This window comes from Lactuca sativa, chromosome 4, assembly GCF_002870075.4.
Source record: "Lactuca sativa cultivar Salinas chromosome 4, Lsat_Salinas_v11, whole genome shotgun sequence".
In the NCBI taxonomy this organism is placed as follows: Eukaryota; Viridiplantae; Streptophyta; class Magnoliopsida; order Asterales; family Asteraceae; genus Lactuca; species Lactuca sativa.
Genome location: NC_056626.2, coordinates 28,492,874 through 28,512,366, shown reverse-complemented (window position 1 = coordinate 28,512,366; position 19,493 = coordinate 28,492,874).

Genomic DNA, 19,493 nt, shown 5'->3' with positions numbered 1-19,493 from the left:
CGAATCAAGGAGGGCCTAGATGAAATCGGGAACCTTGGAGAGTGTGTTAGATCTCTCGAGTATATGTATGATCCTGACCTTTATGCGTGTATTTTCAGTATGGTGACCACACGACTTGGAGCAGGAGGTTCCAGATCAGGATCAGGATCAGGCTCGGGTTCGGGATCCGAGCAGGTTGATGACGGGTTATGCGAGTTCATTGCGTCTGAGATCACGAGAGGAATCCTTGAGTCGACCCCTATCATCTTTGGGTCGATCAAGAAAGGGATTGTTGAGCTAATGGAGGATCGTCTACGGTCATTCAGGAGTGATATGGCATCTGGCCAGGTGGGTACGCGCACACTGTCCTTTAAGGACTTTCGTGGAAGTGGTGCGCCAGATTTCCATGGGGTGAAGGACCCTATTGCTGCTTGGAGATGGATCGCAGACATTGAGTCTGCGCAGCTGACGAGCTTCTGCCTAGAGGGGTCGAAGGTGAGATATGCAGCAGGATGCTTGCGAGACAGGGCTAGGGATTGGTGGGAATATGTTGGTGACTCATTGGGAGACTCGGCTGTTGAGGCTATGACTTGGTCGGACTTTTTGACCAGATTCATGGCGGAGTTTGCGCCAGCTGTGGAGCTTCAGCGACTGGCTAGGGAGTTTTTGGATATGAGACAGACTACGAAGACTGTGGCGGAGATCACCGCCAAGTTCTGGGAGAGGGCATTGTTGGTGCCCTAGTATGCGGGTGATGAGGATATGAGGAGGACCCGCTACCATGACCTGCTACGAGCTGACATTCGGGAGCATGTTAGGTTTTCAACTTGCTCTAACTTAGATTCCATGATTGCCAGGGCTAGGGAGAGGGAGATTGATCTGGAGCACGTCCAGAAGAGGAAGGCAGTGGAGGGGCTGACGACCGGGGCTTCGAGGAAGAAGCCCAAGGGATCTGATGGTAGGCCGAAAGGTCAGGCAGGACGGGACCAATGTGGGAAATGCGGTCGGTCACACGAGGGAGCTTGTCGCACTGGGTCGGGTTCGGGCTGCTATAAGTGTGGCAAGGTGGGGCATTTTGGCGGGGATTATACTGCCCCCGCCCCTGCGGTACATATGACAGACCGGATTTTCTTCCATAGCAATCAGAGGGTCCACAAAAGGGCTAATTGCCCGAGATTGACAACAGCGTCAGCAGCAGTTCCAACGGCGGCACTGGTCTCAGCGACGACGCGGGTTACAGAGGGCCGGAAGGTCAAGACAGAGGTTCTAGTGGTGCGAATCCGAGCATTTCAGCTGATAGCCGAGGAGGCACGCGCTGCACCTGATGTGGTGACGGGTATGATTCTGTCCCTCTGATCTTTTTTTTTCTTGTTGTGAATGTGTTATTGATATGTGCTCTGTTTAGGATCGTTCATTATGAACGGCATCCCGGTTCTGGTATTGTTTGACTCAGGCGCTACCCGATCATTTGTGTCTCTTGCGCTTAGCAAGAGATTTTCCAAGTCTTCGGGCATGTTGGATTGCCCTCTGGAGGTAGAGATTGCCGATGACCGTTCGGTGCGGGCATCGACGGTATTTCGAGATTGTGTGTTGAGGTTATTTGAGGAGCGCTACTTGGTAGACCTGGTTCTTATTCGATTGCATGGGAACAAGGTGATTATAGGCATGGATTGGCTCAGCCCTAATGGGGCAGTGATCGATTGCGCGCAGCAGTTGGTGCGGGTTAGGACCCCAAGCGGGGGAGAGCTAGTAATCCAGGGCGAGAGGCCACAACGAGAACCAGCTTTATGTTCAGCAGCAAGAGCTAGGCACTACCTCCAACAGGGTTGCACAGGTTATGTCGCGTATGTGGTACGGGAGTTTGCGGACGTATTCCCCGAGGATTTGCCTGGGATACCTCCAGAACGACAGTTGGAATTCAGGATCGACCTAGTTCCTGGTGCGGCTCCGATCGCCAAGGCGCCGTATCGGTTGGCTCCTCTAGAGATGCAGGAGTTGTCTACACAGTTGCAGGAGCTGTTAGACAAGGGTTTCATTAGACCGAGCAGTTCACCCTGGGGAGCCCCGATTCTGTTATTGAGGATGAAGGACGGGTCGCATTGGATGTGTATAGATTATCGGGAGTTGAACAAGGTAACGGTGAAGAACCGCTACCCACTCCCGAGGATTGATGACCTCTTTGACCAGCTACAGGGAGCATCTTGGTTCTCCAAGATTGATTTGCATTCAGGGTATCATCAGATGAGGGTCAGAGAGGAGGATGTGCAGAAGACTGTGTTTCGGACGCGTTATGGCCACTATGAGTTTGTGGTGATGCCTTTTGGGATCACCAATGTTCCTGCCGTGTTCATGGATCTCATGAACCACGTGTGTAGACCGATGTTAGATCGGTCTGTGATAGTATTTATTGATGACATCTTGGTTTACTCCAAGAAGCGAGAGCAGCATGAGGAGCATCTGCGGGAGGTTCTAGAGACTTTGAGGAGGGAGAACTTGTATGCTAAGTTCTCCAAGTGTGAGTTCTGGTTGCGCAAGGTGCAGTTTCTTCGGCACCTTGTCAACCAGAACGGGATTTCGGTAGATCCAGCCAAGGTAGAGGCCGTGATGAGTTGGGAGGTTCCGAGGTCTCCATATGAGATTCGGAGCTTTCTAGGATTGGCAGGCTACTATAGGAGATTCATTCAGGACTTCTCCAAGATAGCTGTTCCGCTCACCCGACTAACTAAGAAGTCGGTGGTGTATCGCTGGGGGCCTGAGCAATAGGCCGCATTCGATACGCTGAGACAGAGATTGTGCGAGGCGCCAATCTTAGCCCTGCCAGAGGGCATGGAGGATTTTTTTGTGTACTGCGATGCATCGATCGCAGGTTTGGGAGCGGTATTGATGTAGAGAGGGCATGTCATCGCCTACGCGTTGAGGCAGCTGAAGCCTCACGAGGCAAACTACCTGACGCATGATTTGGAATTGGGGGCTGTTGTGTTCGCCCTCAAGATTTGGCGTCATTACCTCTATGGGGTTTGTTGTAAGATTTACACGGACCACAAGAGTTTGAGGTATCTCATGGACCAGCCAAATCTGAATATGAGGCAGCGTCGGTGGATTGATGTGGTGAAGGATTATGATTGTGAGATCCTCTACCATCCAAGGAAGGCCAATGTCGTGGCCGATGCGCTAAGCCGCAAGGCAGCGCCGATTAGGGATGTCTGTCTAAGGATGACAGTGGTGACTCCGCTTCTGGAGCGGATCCGGGAGGCTCAACAGGAGGCTATGAAGGAGGAACATCAGAAGAGTGAGCGGATTGTGGGGCAGGTTTCCTCCTTCAACTATGATAGCCGAGGGTTGTTGACTCTTCACCGTAGGGTGTGGGTCCCTTATCATGGAGGCATGCGCCAGGTCCTGATGGAGGAGGCGCACAAATCCCGATTCTCCATTCATCCCGGGGTGACGAAGATGTATAGGGATCTTCGTCTGGACTACTGGTGGCCCTGCATGAACCGGGATGTGGCATGGTACGTGGAGCGGTGCTTGACCTGCAGGAAGGTCAAGGTCGAGCATCAAATACCACACACCAAGATGTAGCCATTGGATATCCTGTTGTGGAAATGGGAGGATATTACGATGGATTTTATCACGAAGCATCCCAGGACCGCGCGGGGGGTGGATTCGATATGGGTCATCGTGGATCGGTTGACCAAGAGCGCCCACTTTATTCCGATTCAGGAGAGCATCTCGGCCGAGAAAGTGGCCGATATGTATATCAGGGAGGTGGTGGCGCGGCATGGAGTGCCAGTTTTAGTGATTTCAGACAGAGACGTGCGGTTTACTTTCAGGTTTTGGAAGAAGTTTCATGATGAACTGGGTACTCGTCTGCATTTTAGCACCGCTTTTCACCCGCAGAAGGATGGCCAGAGCGAGCGGACCATCCTGACTCTAGAGGATATGTCGCGGGCATGCGTTTTAGATTTCGGAGGTAGTTGGGATACCTACCTCCCGTTGGCAGAGTTCTCATATAATAACAACTATCATGCGAGTATTGAGCGTCCTCCCTTCGAGATGTTGTATGGGAGAAGGTGCATGTAACGCCCGTAGATCCGGGCTAGTCAATTTAGAGGCAATAGGGGTCGAAAACGACTTTTCTACAAAAGATTATTAAGAATAAATAATCTCAACCAAGTTTTAGTATATGTTAAAAGGTTTCCATACATATAAAGAGCGTCGAAATCCGAGTTATAACGAAGAAGTTATGACTCGTCGAAGTTTCGCGACGGAACCGACACGATACCGGGAGGCGTAAATAGTGAATTTACGATAGAGCGAGATTTAGCCTTAGCGATCTAAACGAAATTCGTAGTATATGTTAAACCGATAGTGTTCATAAAAAGAACATCCAAATCTGACTTCGTATGAGGGAGTTATGATTTTTCTAAGATTTAGCATAGCAGTGCACAGCCCGAAATCTGAATTTTAGATCGGTCGATTTTTAGCCAAAATAATCTAAACGATAAGTGAAGATATCGTTAATAGGAGTTAAACGATAAAAAGACAGTCGAAAACGGAGCTCGTATGCGAAAGATATGGACGAAGCTTAGTCCCTACTCTTCGAGCGTTGCGAATTCGATACAGTTTTGTAAATCTGAGATAGAGTGAGAATTAGCTGACGGGATCTAAATGAAAGTTGTAGTACTCGTAAATACCAACATGTGGATATAAAGAACGTCGATAATAGAGCTCGTATGCGAAAGTTATGGACGAAGCTTAGTCTCTACTTTTCGAGCGCGGCGAATTCGATACAGTTTTGTAAATCCGAGATAGAATGAGAATTAGCCAACGAGGTCTAAATGAGAGTTGAAGATCTCATTAATAGGAAATCAATGGTAAAAAGACAGACAAAAACGGAGCTCGTATACAAAAGTTACGGATGAAGCTTGGAGACTACTTTACTATAAAACTCCAATAAATACAAGGGTGAACTCCTCATATTTTCTTCACACCATAAGCCTCTCTTTCTCTCTCTAACTTCTCTCTAGCCTCCCTAAACCCCTCCCAAGTCTAGGGAACCTCCCTAGCACGAGAAGAAAGCCCCGGAGCGCCCGATGGCTCCGAGAAGAAAAGCTTTCGGCTCGGAAACGCTGCTCCAGCGAAGCCCGGTTTTTAATAAAAACCTGTTGTAAGTAAGCTACGCCTATACTATATTTAATATAGATTTTATTTAATTATAGTAACATTATTAGGACCTTAAAATAATTATTTGGGCTATTATTATGAGTTATATTGAGTGTTATTTAACGCTTATATAATAGTAATAATAGCTAGACTATTAATTAGTCGCGGTTACCGTTAAAAACTAAACCCTAGTGGTATTGATACTAGGTTTTGTCGAGGAAAATTGTTTTGAGATAACGAAGTGCTGTCTGAATTCGGAATCACCACCTAATCAGGTGAGTGCATAGTCCCTTTCATCTTACACATAGATATGAAGTATTTTATATAAACTACGTGCTATGTGTGCATATTATCTGAATACTTGCTGTCTATGTTGGATGAACGTTTTATACATGTTTTGAAGGATTTAAACTGTATACGTATGTTATATATACAAATATGTTGGGCATGACATGGGTAGATGAATGATGAGAGATAAAAGATGATGTGAGTAAACATTGGCAGCTATGGACTTAGTGCCTAATAAACATCGGCAGCTATGGACTTAGTGCCTATTGGACAAACACCGGTAGCTATGGATTTAGTACCTGTTAGGAATTGGTAGCTATGGACTTAGTACCTATTAGATAAACACTGGTAGCTATGGATTTAGTACCTGATGAGTAGACTATAGCAGCTATGGAATTAGTGCTTTACAAACGAACATTGGCAGCTATGGATTTAGTGCCAGTCCTATAACCCTGGAAGTAAGGGACTTCGGAATAAACGAATGCAGGATAGATGACTCTTAGGATAAATCCTTAAGAGTAAAGAAGATAATGGGGATGGGTAATTGGGTTGATTGTTTGATTGTTTAAACATAATACTTATATTATTGTGGGTTGAAAACCCTATGTACTCACCAGGTTTCCCAACCTGACCCACTCAGTTTATTTATATCACAGGTGTTGATACGAAGTCACATTACACTGAGAGATTAAAGAGATGTAGATCACTAGTGTAAATAAATGTAAGTTCCGTTTATGCTTATGTTTCTGTATTGACGATGACATCCCTAACATTGTAAAATGAATAAAATACGTTTCTTGGAAAATGTTTTGATAACGTATTTATCGTGTTTTTCTGGGAACAAATTCCGCAACATCTTTATGAAATGAAGTACTCTGATTTTTATAAACCATAAACAAAATCGGTCTTTTCTGGCCATGAAAATTGGGGATGTCACAGTGCAGGACCCCGATAAGTTGGGGCGAGGTTGGCCAGAGAGTCATGGGGAGCACCGAAGTAGTGCTCAAGACGACAGAGATGATTCAGCAGGTCCGGAGCAGGCTTCAGACTGCTTAGAGTCGGCAGAAAAGTTACGCCGATAAGTGTCGATCAGACCTGGAATTCCAGGTCGGGGATATGGTTCTCCTGAAGGTGTCGCCATGGAAGGGCGTCATCCGATTCAGGAAGCGGGGCAAGTTGGGCCCAAGGTATATCGGGTCATTCAGGGTTGTAGCCCGGGTGGGCAAGGTGGTGTGTCGGCTTGATCTGCTAGCTGAACTCAGTCAGATCCACAGCACTTTCCACGTCTTTCAGCTACGGAAATTCCTAGTGGACGATACGGCGGTGGTACCCTTGGAGGACATTCAGGTTGATGGCAGCCTGAATTACATCGAGCGGCCTGTAGCGATCCTTGACCAGAAGTCGAAGGACCTGAGGAACAAAAGAGTAGAACTCGTGAAGGTGCAATCGCAGCACCTGAAGGGGTCAAAGTGGACTTGGGAGCCGGTGAGTGAGATGATGGAGCACTAACCCAAGCTGTTTCAGGATCGAGCGGCAGACTTCGAGGATGAAGTCTAAAATAAGTGGGGGAAATTTGTAGCACCTGGTTCTTGGTATGTATTCTGTTATTAAATCTTCATTTATTTTTGCATTTTAGCCTTGGACTCGGTGAGTCGAAGGACTGACTCGCCGAGTAGAAGCGGGATGAGATGCGGGGTTTAAGCTGCGGACTCGGTGAGTCGGGTCCCGGACTCGGCGAGTAGCCGCTGTTTGGCTAAAAACCCTAATCCAGGGGTTTGCACCCTAATTAAAAGACCTTTTGCAGCCTCCTTTCCCCCTTTATGCTCCCAAACACTCCTCATAGCAAACTCTAGCCGTTTTTCTGAAGATCTAAGGCTTTTTGAGTGATTCTTGTGAGTTTTGACCTCAAGGAAGAAGGAAGAGCATATAAGGATCAAGAGCGGACTGAAGGATTCGAGTTTGGTTCATCATTTGTAGTCTTAGGAAGGTATAAAGTCTAAACCTTGCTCATTCATTTGTTAGATCCCTCTTTGAGGTGATTTAGGGCTTTTATAAGCCATTTTTGGTGGCCAACCATGTTTGCAAACATGGTTGGGGGATTGGGCTTCTGAATCATGTCATTTTATGAGTCACAAGTCAGATCTAGGTTGCTTTTGCACCAAGGAAGGCCCCATGCAACAAAAGAACCATTTTAGAGCCTTTTAAGCTCTAATGTCCCATGCATGCACGTAAAGTTTGTAACTTTACATGCTAGATCGAGTTTAGGGGCCTAGATCTATCATTTGATTAAGTGTTGTACATCAGAAATCGAAGTTCTTAGTAAGGGATGTGATCGACTCGGCGAGTCCAAGGGTTTTGGTCCCATATAAGTGAGGGTCATAAAGACCAGTTGAGTGTGGAAGGGTTTTAGGAGTCCCGGGGAGTGACCCAAAGTTCTGGACTAAGAGAAGTGTTATGGGAATTCATGGTACTCGGCGAGTGCATGAACGGACTCGGCGAGTCGAAGACAATCTTCATGATACTCGGCGAGTTGTTCATCAACTCGGAGAGTCTAGGACAGAACGTGTTCATAGGATGAAGAGTAACTCGACGAGTTGTTCATTCAACTCGGCGAGTCAGGGCAGGACATGAGTATCAATTGATGATGAACTCGACGAGTTGTTCATACAACTCGGCGAGTCGGATGTGGATTCAGTCCGTGTTCATTTAGAAGGAAAACTCGTCGAGTCATCGCCTAACTCGACGAGTAGAGACGGGTATGAGGTCTGATGGAAGGATAGGGACTCGGCGAGTTGGCGAGCCAACTCGGCGAGTCAGGTCAATTGGAAGTTGAATTTGACTTTGACTATGTCAAGGGGTGAAATGGTCATTTTACCCTAAAGGTAGATGTCAGTTTCTGACTAAGTGTTTTGTGGGAATTATAGCCGGAGGATTTCCGGAGCAGCAGCGGTAGCAGTCAAAGGATTCCCGTGCAGTTCAGCAGCTACGAGGTGAGTTACCTTCCAGTAGGGTGGGTCTAAGGCCACAATGTCGGCCCACCATTGAGGAGTATTTAGAAGATAATTGTCTTTGTGATAATTTATCTTGGTCTGGCATGCGTTTGGTTATGAGTTATATCTGTATGATATGTTACATTATAGGGATAGTTTCCCTGATAGTGGTCCATAGAACCGAGGGGTAGGTCAGTACCCGGATATGCCTGACGGTATGATTATATCTTGTTATTGTATGTTAGTGGTAGGAGGTTGAATAGTCCCCAGTTACCGGTTGAAAGATGCCGATGACGATTACCGGTTGAAAGATACCGATGATGATTACCGGTTGAAAGATACCGATGACGATTAACGGTTGAAAGATACCGATGATGATTACCGGTTGAAAGATACCGATAGCACTGTATGGTATGTGGTATGATGTGGGAACTCACTAAGCTTTGTGCATACGGTTTCAGTTTTTGGTTTCAGGTACCTCTTCATCTAAGGGGAAGGAGCCGGCGGCGTAGCATGGCATCACACACACATATGATTTTCCGCATGGTGTTCTCTGGGATTGTACTCTGATATGACATTTGTTCATGGTTGTGGGTTTCAAATATGATACTTGGTTTTAAGATGACGTGTTTATACAATATTTTTTAATGAATGTTTTATGAATTAATTAATCAAAAATGAAATTTTTGGGCTTGAATTTTGGGATGTTACAGAGAAAGAGAGAGAGGGAGAGAGAGAGAGAGAGAGAGAGAGAGAGAGAGAGCTAGGTTCAAATGTGTATGAACATCTATTGTGCCGACGTGTGGAAAATGCTATTCTGTGAGAATGAAAAAGAAAATATGTTGTTTGATTATATGAATATGTTCAATCTTACATAACAATTCTCATTATCACACATTCTCACTAATTAAATCATCTATAAGGTTATTATGGACTTTTTATTATTAATTCTCATTCTGTCAGAATGTTGTCGAATGTTTATTGAGTCGTATTCTGGCAGAATGAAAATAAGTGAAAAACGATTTATGAGAACAAAAATGAATAAGAATTAGTGAGAATGCATGAAAATAATGATATTTTTGTAAGGTTGAACATATTCGCATTACTAAACAACTTATTCTCTTAGAAATTTTCATAGAATTACATTGTTCACACGTCCACACAATAATTGTACATCCACATTATAACATACCCATATATATATATATATATATATATATATATATATATATATATATATATATATATAGAGAGAGAGAGAGAGAGAGAGAGAGAGTGAGTGAGAGAGAGAGAATCATATGTAAGTTGACAATAATTGTGTAAACGTATAACTTAATGTGAGCCAATCATTCTAAAAGCACATTATAGTAATTTAAAATAATAATCTATTAATTATTTTTTAATTAAATCGATTAATTTAGGTAAGAGAGTTATTAAATATCTAATTTTTTTCCTTGTATCCTATCTCTTACTAGACACCTCTCTTTTTCTCCAAACCTCTCGCCGGCTCCATCTGCATCCAAAAACCACCACTCATCTCCATCCACAACCGTCGATGTATCAGATTGATGTCCACCACTATCAGATCATCGGTGTGAATCTTACACCGATTGATGAATAGGAACAAAGTGGCGGGACTTTGGAGATTGTAATTGGGAAGGGAAACCAGATTTACAAAATAGGATGAATTACGTGGTTACCGACGAGAATGTCGATATTATCGAATCCATGGGGATGGTTTTCTGAACCGATAGGAACGATAACCTTTCGAATAAGGCAAATCATTTTTTCTGTTTTTTTGGAAACAACGAATATTATAAAACCACTTCCCAAAAGCAACGACAAGGCAAGGGAGAAACAAAATTACAAATTACAAAATGTTAAACGGGTTACAACACCGATTAACATAATTACAATCATGAACTTCCCCTATTTTTAACCCAACTGAAAACAATCAGGTAAAAATTGTCCGCCATAGTAGCAGGTTTCGCTTGCACCTTGTTGAAAACACGACTGTTTTTTTCCTTCCATAGACATTACAAAAACCCATAGAAAAAGGGTATATGAATTTTACATTTTTTAGACAATTCCCCCACATGGTAGCAAAACTAATAAATTCAGACACCGAGGAAAACCTATAGGAAGGAATAACGCACCATTTAAGGGTCTATCCTATGACCTCAGTGGAAAAATCACAATTCAAAAGAAATTGACCAGCCTCATCTAAACCATTAGCACACAACAAACACAGCGTGCAGACGAAAATAAAGCCCCTGCGCGACAGCTCAACCCGAGTAGCAATGCGCCCCCAACAAGCTCTCCAAACAAAAGTGATACAATTTATGGGCAGAAGCTTAATCTAAACTGTGGGATTCATGAGAGAAGTTGTCAAGATGTTGTCTATAACCACCCTCAAGTTGTGAACATGGAATAACCCATCATAGGAAAGACTACATTTCCAAGAATCAACCATATAGGTCAATGAAAGTTGAGAGATAATACCTTTAAGTTGGTCTAGCTCAAGGAGTTCACCCCTGTCCTTAGGCTGTCTTTTCCAAGCCCAAATAGCATTATCATTCCATCCTTTCCACCACCAAACACAATATCTTTTGATCCAACTTACACAACAAAGGAAATTTGGAAGCAAAACAATTGCCCCCCACACACTTGTCAATCTAGAAAAGAGTGTGTTGACCATTCCCCACCATATAACCAAAAATGGAATCAAAACTGATACACATCTCGTCAAGCTCCTCAATAACCTTCAGAGCATTGTACCACACACCAGGAACCGATTTTTTAGCCCAAAACTTCACATTTTTCATATGAAATTGTGGATACCACAAACAACTTTTCCCTAAAGCGAATCTTTGTCAATTCAGAATTTCCATAACCACTTCACTAAAAAGGACAAATTCAAATATGACAACGAGCCAATGCCAAGACCACCAGATATTTTTTGGCCTGGGAGCAACCTTCCAAGCCACCTAATGAATTTTATTTTTATCCTCATTACCTCCCCACAAGAAACGTCTTCTAAGCCTTTCTAGCTGAACGAGGACAGAGTTGGGAGCTTTAAATAAAGAGAAATAGTAAATGGGTAAGCTACTAAGCACCAATTTAACTAAACTAATGCGACCAACGAAAGAGAGGTTTTTAGATTTCCAGGAACACCAAGATATTTGAAAGGGAAAGAACCTTTTTCGCAACCAAGAATGCAAGAACAATGATCAATCTCGGTGTCAGAAACGCCCACTCCATAGGCTTTGGGTTTGAAAAAATTAACTCTTAGCCCTAAAGCGGTGTGGGAGCACCTAAGAATACGATCCAAATTATAAAAATTAGAACTTCCCATTCACCAATGAACATGGCATCATCGGCGTAAAAAAGATGAGAAACGACGGGACCATCATTTGGAGTTTTGACACCGCTAAATAAAGATTGTTGGCAAGAATTTTTCATAGCAATATTGAGCCCCTCCATTACAATGATGGAAAGAAATGGAGAGAGGGGATCGCCTTATCGGACTGCTTTAGAAATAGGGAACTCCTTGGTAGTGGAGCCATTGAGCAAAATAGAGGCAAGGGAATTTTCCAAGCAGCCCTGGATCTAATAAGTCCATTTCTCTCCAAAGTCCATTTGATTCATAATAGACATGAGGTATTTCCAATTGACGGAATCAAATGCCTTGTCCATTTGATCTAAAAATTCCATTTCTCTCCAAAGTCCATTTGTGTACCCAATGCTCGAATGCTGCTCGCTTTGTACTTTTAGGAGTTCCAGTTTTCTTTTACTAACTAGTAAACAAATATGCTAAATTACATACTGCAAGGACTAAATAGTTTCAAAAGGTTAGGTCTAGCTCTATTTCGCAGCTCTTGTTTGAGTCCAATCGTTGTAGGGTAGGATCTCTGATTAGAAGAATTATCTAGTCTGAGTGATATGTAATAGTATTCGCGCGCTAGTTAAGGGAAGAAAGCATGGAATTCTTATGCAGCTAATGATGAAGAGTGGGATGGTGATTACCCTAGGGCAAGCCTAGGATGAGAGTAGCGCGTGAATCAATAGTAGTAGAAAGGACTTGGAGGAGTCAAGGCAGCTCTTGAGGAAAGTACGGATATATGTGGAAGGTAGTATGGGCCCGTTCTATTGAAAGCAGAGGAGCCGTACTTGAACCAAGGAAGGCTAAGATGAATCCATGGAACTTTTCGTGTATGAGATCCCCCGAGTTATGTTTAGTATTCTGATGTTTGTTATAATGTGCTTTTTTAGAATGGTGGTTTTACGTCCTAGACCAGCAGTTGGCAGTTCAGGTGCCCGTGAGGGATCAGGCTCAGGCTTTAGGGTTGAGCAGTTAGACGAGCAGACTAGGGAGTTCATCTACTCAGAGATCACATATAGTATTCTTGAGTAGACTCCTGTGGTCTTCGGCTCGATCAAGGAGGGTATCCTAGAGCTTATGGATGATAGATTGAGTGCTTTCCGCACTGAGGTGGCATCCATGATGGGGTCGCACACACTCACTTTCCGGGAGTTCAGAGCATGTGGACCTCCCAACTATCATGGGCTTGGGACCCCATTGCAAGTACTAGATGGTTGGTTGATGTCACCAACGCATTTCGCACCAGCAGATGTCCCGATGGGGACAAGGTTAGACTAGCGTCTTGTCTTCTGAAGAACAGGGAACATGACTGGTGTGAGGAGGTCGGGCATGCTATTGGGGATGATGTCGTGTTGGACGCAATGACATGGGGTGACTTCTCGGCTAGGCTTATAGCCGATTTTGCACCTATGATAGAGGTGCAACAGCTTGCTAGGGAGTTTCAGGATTTACAACAGACTATTGAGACGGTGATGGAGATCACCGCTAAGTTTAGGAAGAGAGAGCTTCTTGTTTCACAATATGTGGCGGACGAGGAGATGAAGAAGGCCCGATATCAGGAGATGTTGAGGAGTGACATTCGCCAGTTTGTGATCCGATCCAGCTGCAAAACGCTGGAGGATATGATTTCCAGAGCTAGAGAGAGATTGACTTAGAGATGGAGAGGAGGAGGAAACCCGATGTGGCATCTGGTATGGAGGGTTCGGGCAAAAAGCTCAAGACAGATTCTTGAGGGAAGGGCCAGCAGGGTCGAGGCCGCTGCAGCAAGTTTAGCAGGGGGCACGATGGGCCATGTAGGGCGGGTAGTTCTGGTTGCTTTAAGTGCAACCGAACGAGTCATGTGAGCAGGGACTGTACAACCACCACCACCACTACAACATATGATCTGATTTGCTTCCAGTGCAATCAAAGGGGCCACAAGTGGTCCCAGTGTCCGAGCTTGGCATCAGTAGGACAAGTGGCAGCACCCACTACTGCTACATTGAGGATTACAGATGGCCGACAGGGCCGTGCTGAGGCGCCAGTGGCGAAGAGTAGAGCTTTCCAGCTGAAAACAGAGGAGGCATGTGCAACACTTGATGTTGTTACGGGATCGTTTCTAGTGAACGGTATATCAGCATTGGTATTATTTGATTCGGGTGCCACCCGATCTTTTGTGTCGCTCGCTCTCCGCAAGCGATTTACAGGAGCTCCGAGGGAGCTGGATTGCCCACTTGATGTAGAGATAGTAGATGACAGGACCGTCAGGGTCATGAGGGTTCACAGGGGATGTATGATATAGTTATTTGAAGAGCAGTTTTTAGTGGATCTGGTTCCTATTCCTCTGCGAGGGAACAAGGTTATAGTGGGTATGGATTGGTTGAGCCCCAATGGGGCAGTGATTGACTGCGAGAATCAGCTACTGAGGGTTCAGACTCCTAGTGGGGGAATGTTAGTGATTCAGGGCGAGAGGCCACAACATAGGTTGACTCTATGTTCAGTAGCGAGAGCTAGGCGCTACCTTCAGCAAGGGTGTGCAAGTTATATCGCCTATGTTATGGATACCCGATATAAGGGTAAGGCAACAGTGGACGATGTTCCGTTAATGCGAGACAACCCGGACGTATTCCCGGAGGATCTGCTTGGGATACCTCCGGAGAGACAGGTTGAGTTTAGGAATGACCTGGTCCCTGGTACGGCTTCGATAGCCAAGATACCATATCGGTTGGCTCCTCCCGAGATGCAGGAGTTGTCTACACAGCTGCAAGAGCTGCTAGACAAAGGTTTTATTAGGCTGAGCAGTTCACCATTGGGAGCCTCGATCCTCTTTGTGAAGAAGAAGGACAGGTCACATCGCATGTGCATAGACTACCGGGTGTTGAACAAGGTAACGGTGAAGAACCGTTACCCACTTCCGAGGATAGATGATTTGTTCGACCAGCTTCAGGGAGCATCTTGGTTCTCCAAGATTGATTTACGGTCAGGGTATCACCATATGCGAGTCAGGAAGGATGATGTGCAGAAGACAACTTTTAGGACTCACTATGGTCATTATGAGTTTGTGGTGATGTCGTTTGGGCTCACCAATGCTCCAAACATGTTCATGGACCTTATGAACCGAGTGTGAAGACCGTTGTTGGATCGGTCTACAATAGTTTTCATTGACGATATCTTGGTTTACTCCAAGACTCAGGAGCACCTGAGAGAGGTGCTGGAGACACTGAGGAGGGAGAGACTTTTCGCAATGTTCTCCAAGTGTGAGTTCTAGTTGCGCGAGGTGTAGTTCCTTGGGCATTGATGTGCACAAAAGTACCCACTAATTTTAATATTTATGACCTAACAAACTTAGACTAACTATGCACTTATAGGCAGTGTACCTAGTCAGATTACAGTATAGCTTAGGTAAGTCGGGTGTCGATCACAGGGAACGGTGGATTAATTTAATATATTTGGTTATAGGTTACAGGTCACACGAAAATAATAAAGAAAATGGTTTAATAAATCTCAAACTAGCAAATAACAACTCTCGATAAACTAACAGGGAATCAAATCTCTTCAGGTACTTTGGTTTAGATAAATTACACCTTAAAAACATAGACAATTGCATACACAAAATCATTTATTCATGTTCACCGATTCCTAAAATGATTAGATTCGCGTTCACTATAACTAATCCTTTAGCAAACAAGTCAATTTAAACAGTGATCAGTTGATTAAACTAACATGCTTCCTAGTGTTCAGTTCGTATCAAGCAAGACTTGTAAATATAGTTAATCGAATTATTAATTCAATTTAACCTCTTGTTGATGGTCATCAAACAAGGCTCACACATTAACTTACTTATTCCCAAGTTAATCCTAGTTTCACGTTCGTTATTTCTAGTCTTATAATCTCAATGGTTATAAAAAATCATAAGAGACAAGCAAATCAAGCAGATTTTCATACAACTTAATTCACTTAACAATTAACAGCAAATAATCATCATTAACACATGAGGATCTTTGAACAAGCTTGGCAAGATAAATTAAACACAAATAAATTATTTATCATAACAATTAGTCTAAGAATCAAAACTTCATTCAATCATAAACACAAAGTAAAAGGTTTTTACACCCAAATCAGAAACTAAATACAAAAAGTACCATAAGGAAGTGCTAAACATGGTCACGTTAGCAATCCATACGATTACCGACATGTATCCGCTCTCCAATCCTTCAGATCTCTGCTCACGTTAGCTTAACGGCCTTCCGGCCGCCTTCTAGACCCTCAAAACAGCTTAACAGAAGTTAATTGTCGACTAAATTAGGTTAGAAGTCGAATCCCCCTTCCTGGTTAGCTAAAAATCGACATTTATAATCTTTGTGGCCGACCTAAGTACGCTGGGCGTACTTAGTATTACGCAGCGCGTACTCTAGATAATCACGCGATCAAGTCTATCCGGTGCAAAGGTGTACGCGGGGCGTACTCGCTACCTCAGCATTCTTTTCTTTCTTTTAGCTTCTAAACCCGGTTTCCGCTTCAGTCTTTTCTTTTGTGCTTTATCGACAACAAATAGCTGCAAAACATAATTTAAAGTATTATGAGTACTTTTTAGTTCTAAAATAGAGTAAATAAGGCCAAAATATTAAGATAAAGTGCATAAAAAATATATATATAAAAATACACATATCAAAATACCCCACACTTAGCCTTTGCTTGCCCCCAAGCAAATTTACTTTTATTTTACCAATATTGCACTAAACAATCCATTTAAAACTCGGCCATTATGCCAAGACCTCAACGCATGCATTTGTGTCTAAAATTTTCCTAAGTACCCCCCATACTTTAAATATTCACAATCTTCATAAACACTTGCCCACTTTTTCCGAACAATGCTCATTTTATGCAACCCTCCGAATCCATCCGCAGAAAACCTCCTAACCTCAAGGTATTTTTAGTTGAGCAACCTAAGCATACATAATCTAGAATTACAATTTATGATACCACTATGGAGCTCTTTTGGAATTCTTCACTTTCTTGATAATTTGATCTTTGATTTCTTTGAATTCACCACCTTATTTGATTTGATTTCTGGTATCTTCAACTTTTGAATTTCTTGGAATTTTGATCTTTTGATCTTCACTTTATTTGCTCCAAAATTCTTCAAACTTTACTCGTAATTCTCTCTTTCTTCTTTTCTTTTTTTCTTTTTTCTTTTTTTCTTTTTTTTTAACATGTAACTCACTTTTTCACTCAAAACCTACATGCTTAAGCAGAGGCGCTCAACCTCAACCTTTATTGGTTAACAATAATAATTTTCCTGGATACATTTCAGGTTTAGGCTGCTAAACATATTGCATCCCTCAAACCGAGCGGGGTTGTGTTTTTGTTCCATGATTTCACTAAAATAAGGGAGGCCACAAATGCACTATAACATATATTGGCTCAACTAAACATTTGAGTTCTCATCGGATCATCTCATACAATATTAGCAAAATTTTAAATTATCACTAGATTTTTCTAAATTAAACTAAATTTCCCTAAATTTTTAAATTTCCCTAAATCTAGCAATTTCCAACTATTATTTCATTTTTATAATTTACTTTTACCGACCCCCTACCCCACACTTATTTCATACAATGCCCTCATTGTATGCTAAAACAAATTAAGAACATAAAAAAGGAGAAAAAGGAACAGACTCCCCTGGGTAGTTGTGGCGAGATCGAATGGGTCTGCTACAGGTTGCTTCAAATATTGCTGAAAAACTGAAAACTGGAACTGCTGCTTCTAAATTTGCCGAAAAATAAAATCAAGACCGCCATCTTCGAAAATGTGGTAAAAAAAAATATTGCAATTTGATGCAATGTATAATAACCATGACGTGGGAAAGTGTCAACCACGTCGTGACAGTCGGAACGATATTTCTTCCTTGCATCGACATACAACTCTAATAAAGATGCACCCCACACTTATGACAAATTGTGGGTCTTGACTATAACCTTTGAACTCTCACATGGCTCTCTGTAGCAACAGTCGGACCTAGCTGCTGAACTTACTGCCAGCTTCCTAAGGGCGAATATTCTGCAGAAATCTAAACAACCAAAGAGCATCAACATGGAAAACAAAAGTAAAACAAACTAAATCAAAGTTTAATTACATACCAAATACTACTAAACTAAAAATAACACAAAACAAATAAACAAAATTAAAAAGGATCACTCGTCATCTCCATCATCATGTGGCTGTGTCCCAGAAGTACCGGCCCCGTCAAATCGTGACTGGAATGGTGGTGGAAAGGGAACCGAATACTGAAATCCCTGATGGGCAAAGAATGCATTCAATGCATTCCCATACCACTGCTGTTGCATGTCCACATATGCAACATACTCGCTAAGGTTCTGGACCCTCAAGTCAAGACGATCAATGCCCTGAGCTAAGTAGCGTATATCGATCTCCGGCTCAGGTCCCTGCTGCGCTCCCCGAGGAGCAGGTCGACGCCGCTGGACCCGTCTCGGCTGTGGCTCGGCAGCACCCTCCTCATCTGCCACATCATCTGCTCGAACCCTCAAAACACCATCTCCACCCCGCTCTAATACACGCATCGACTCCAATAGCTGAAGACTCATCGGCCTCATGTCGTGAAACACCATCGATCTCGTGATCTCACGTGTCATCAACTGATATGATCGAGCTAACCGTGTGATAAAATGCCCTCCGCATATCGGGCTGTCTCCCCGAAGTCCCCTGGCCCTCCGTCCCAAGTATGCAGCTAAAGCAACTGGAAGGTTCAGGTGCCTCCCTGGAGTAACTAGTGCCCATAGGAAATACAGGTCCGTCGAAGGCACTCTCTCACTATTCTTGTGATGCGTGAGAGACATAGAAATCAACCGGTGCAACATTCGGTATGTAGTAGACCGAATCATCCCCCTCGAGCGGTAGATGGTGTATAAACTCCTCCCGTAATCTCGGCCCAAAATGTGTTCTCATTATAGTCCTCCGGCCGATCCATGAGACAACCAACAAGGAATGCCGGGAAGTGAACACTCCTCGTCTCATCGATTGTGTAAATACCCACCCGAGTCGCAAGCTCTATCACGCTACATTCCCGGCTCACTCCTCCCAGTCTGAAAGCAAAGGCTGTCCTGTCATCGAGTGCCTTCCTAGGATCATAGGAAACTGTAGCATTGAACTCCAGCAAAAACTCCTGATATACCGGCTCCTGGATCCTGAACAAACGCGCCCATCCCTGACACACAAACAAATCCACACCACTCGCGTCCGAGTGTGTGTATTGCAAAAATTCCTGGATCAATGCAGCGAGTCCAGTCCTGGTAGCCAACTCCCAGTCGAAAGAGGGTGCAATATCAATCTCCTTTGTGAGAAGCAGGCTCAAGTTGGTGCTATAACGCGCCCTGGTAGCATCGCTCAGTGTTTGCGGAAATTGTAAAAAACGATGATCGGTCACATCCTCGGGAGGGTTGGTTCTTTGTGTCCTTCGAGCCATAATCTGCACATATTAACACAAAAACATAAAACCAACAAAATATGGCAGCATTAATAGATTTTTAAACCAAAAAAAAATGGGGGTGGATATGGCATTACGCTGGGCGTATGTCCAGGCTTGTAATTCTGTGTCCTGATCCCAGTCCCTTTCTTGTGCTAAATTCATAATCCGTATCCAAATAAACACAGCAGGGGCATCAACACAATTAATTTTTAAACATCGCGTGGTC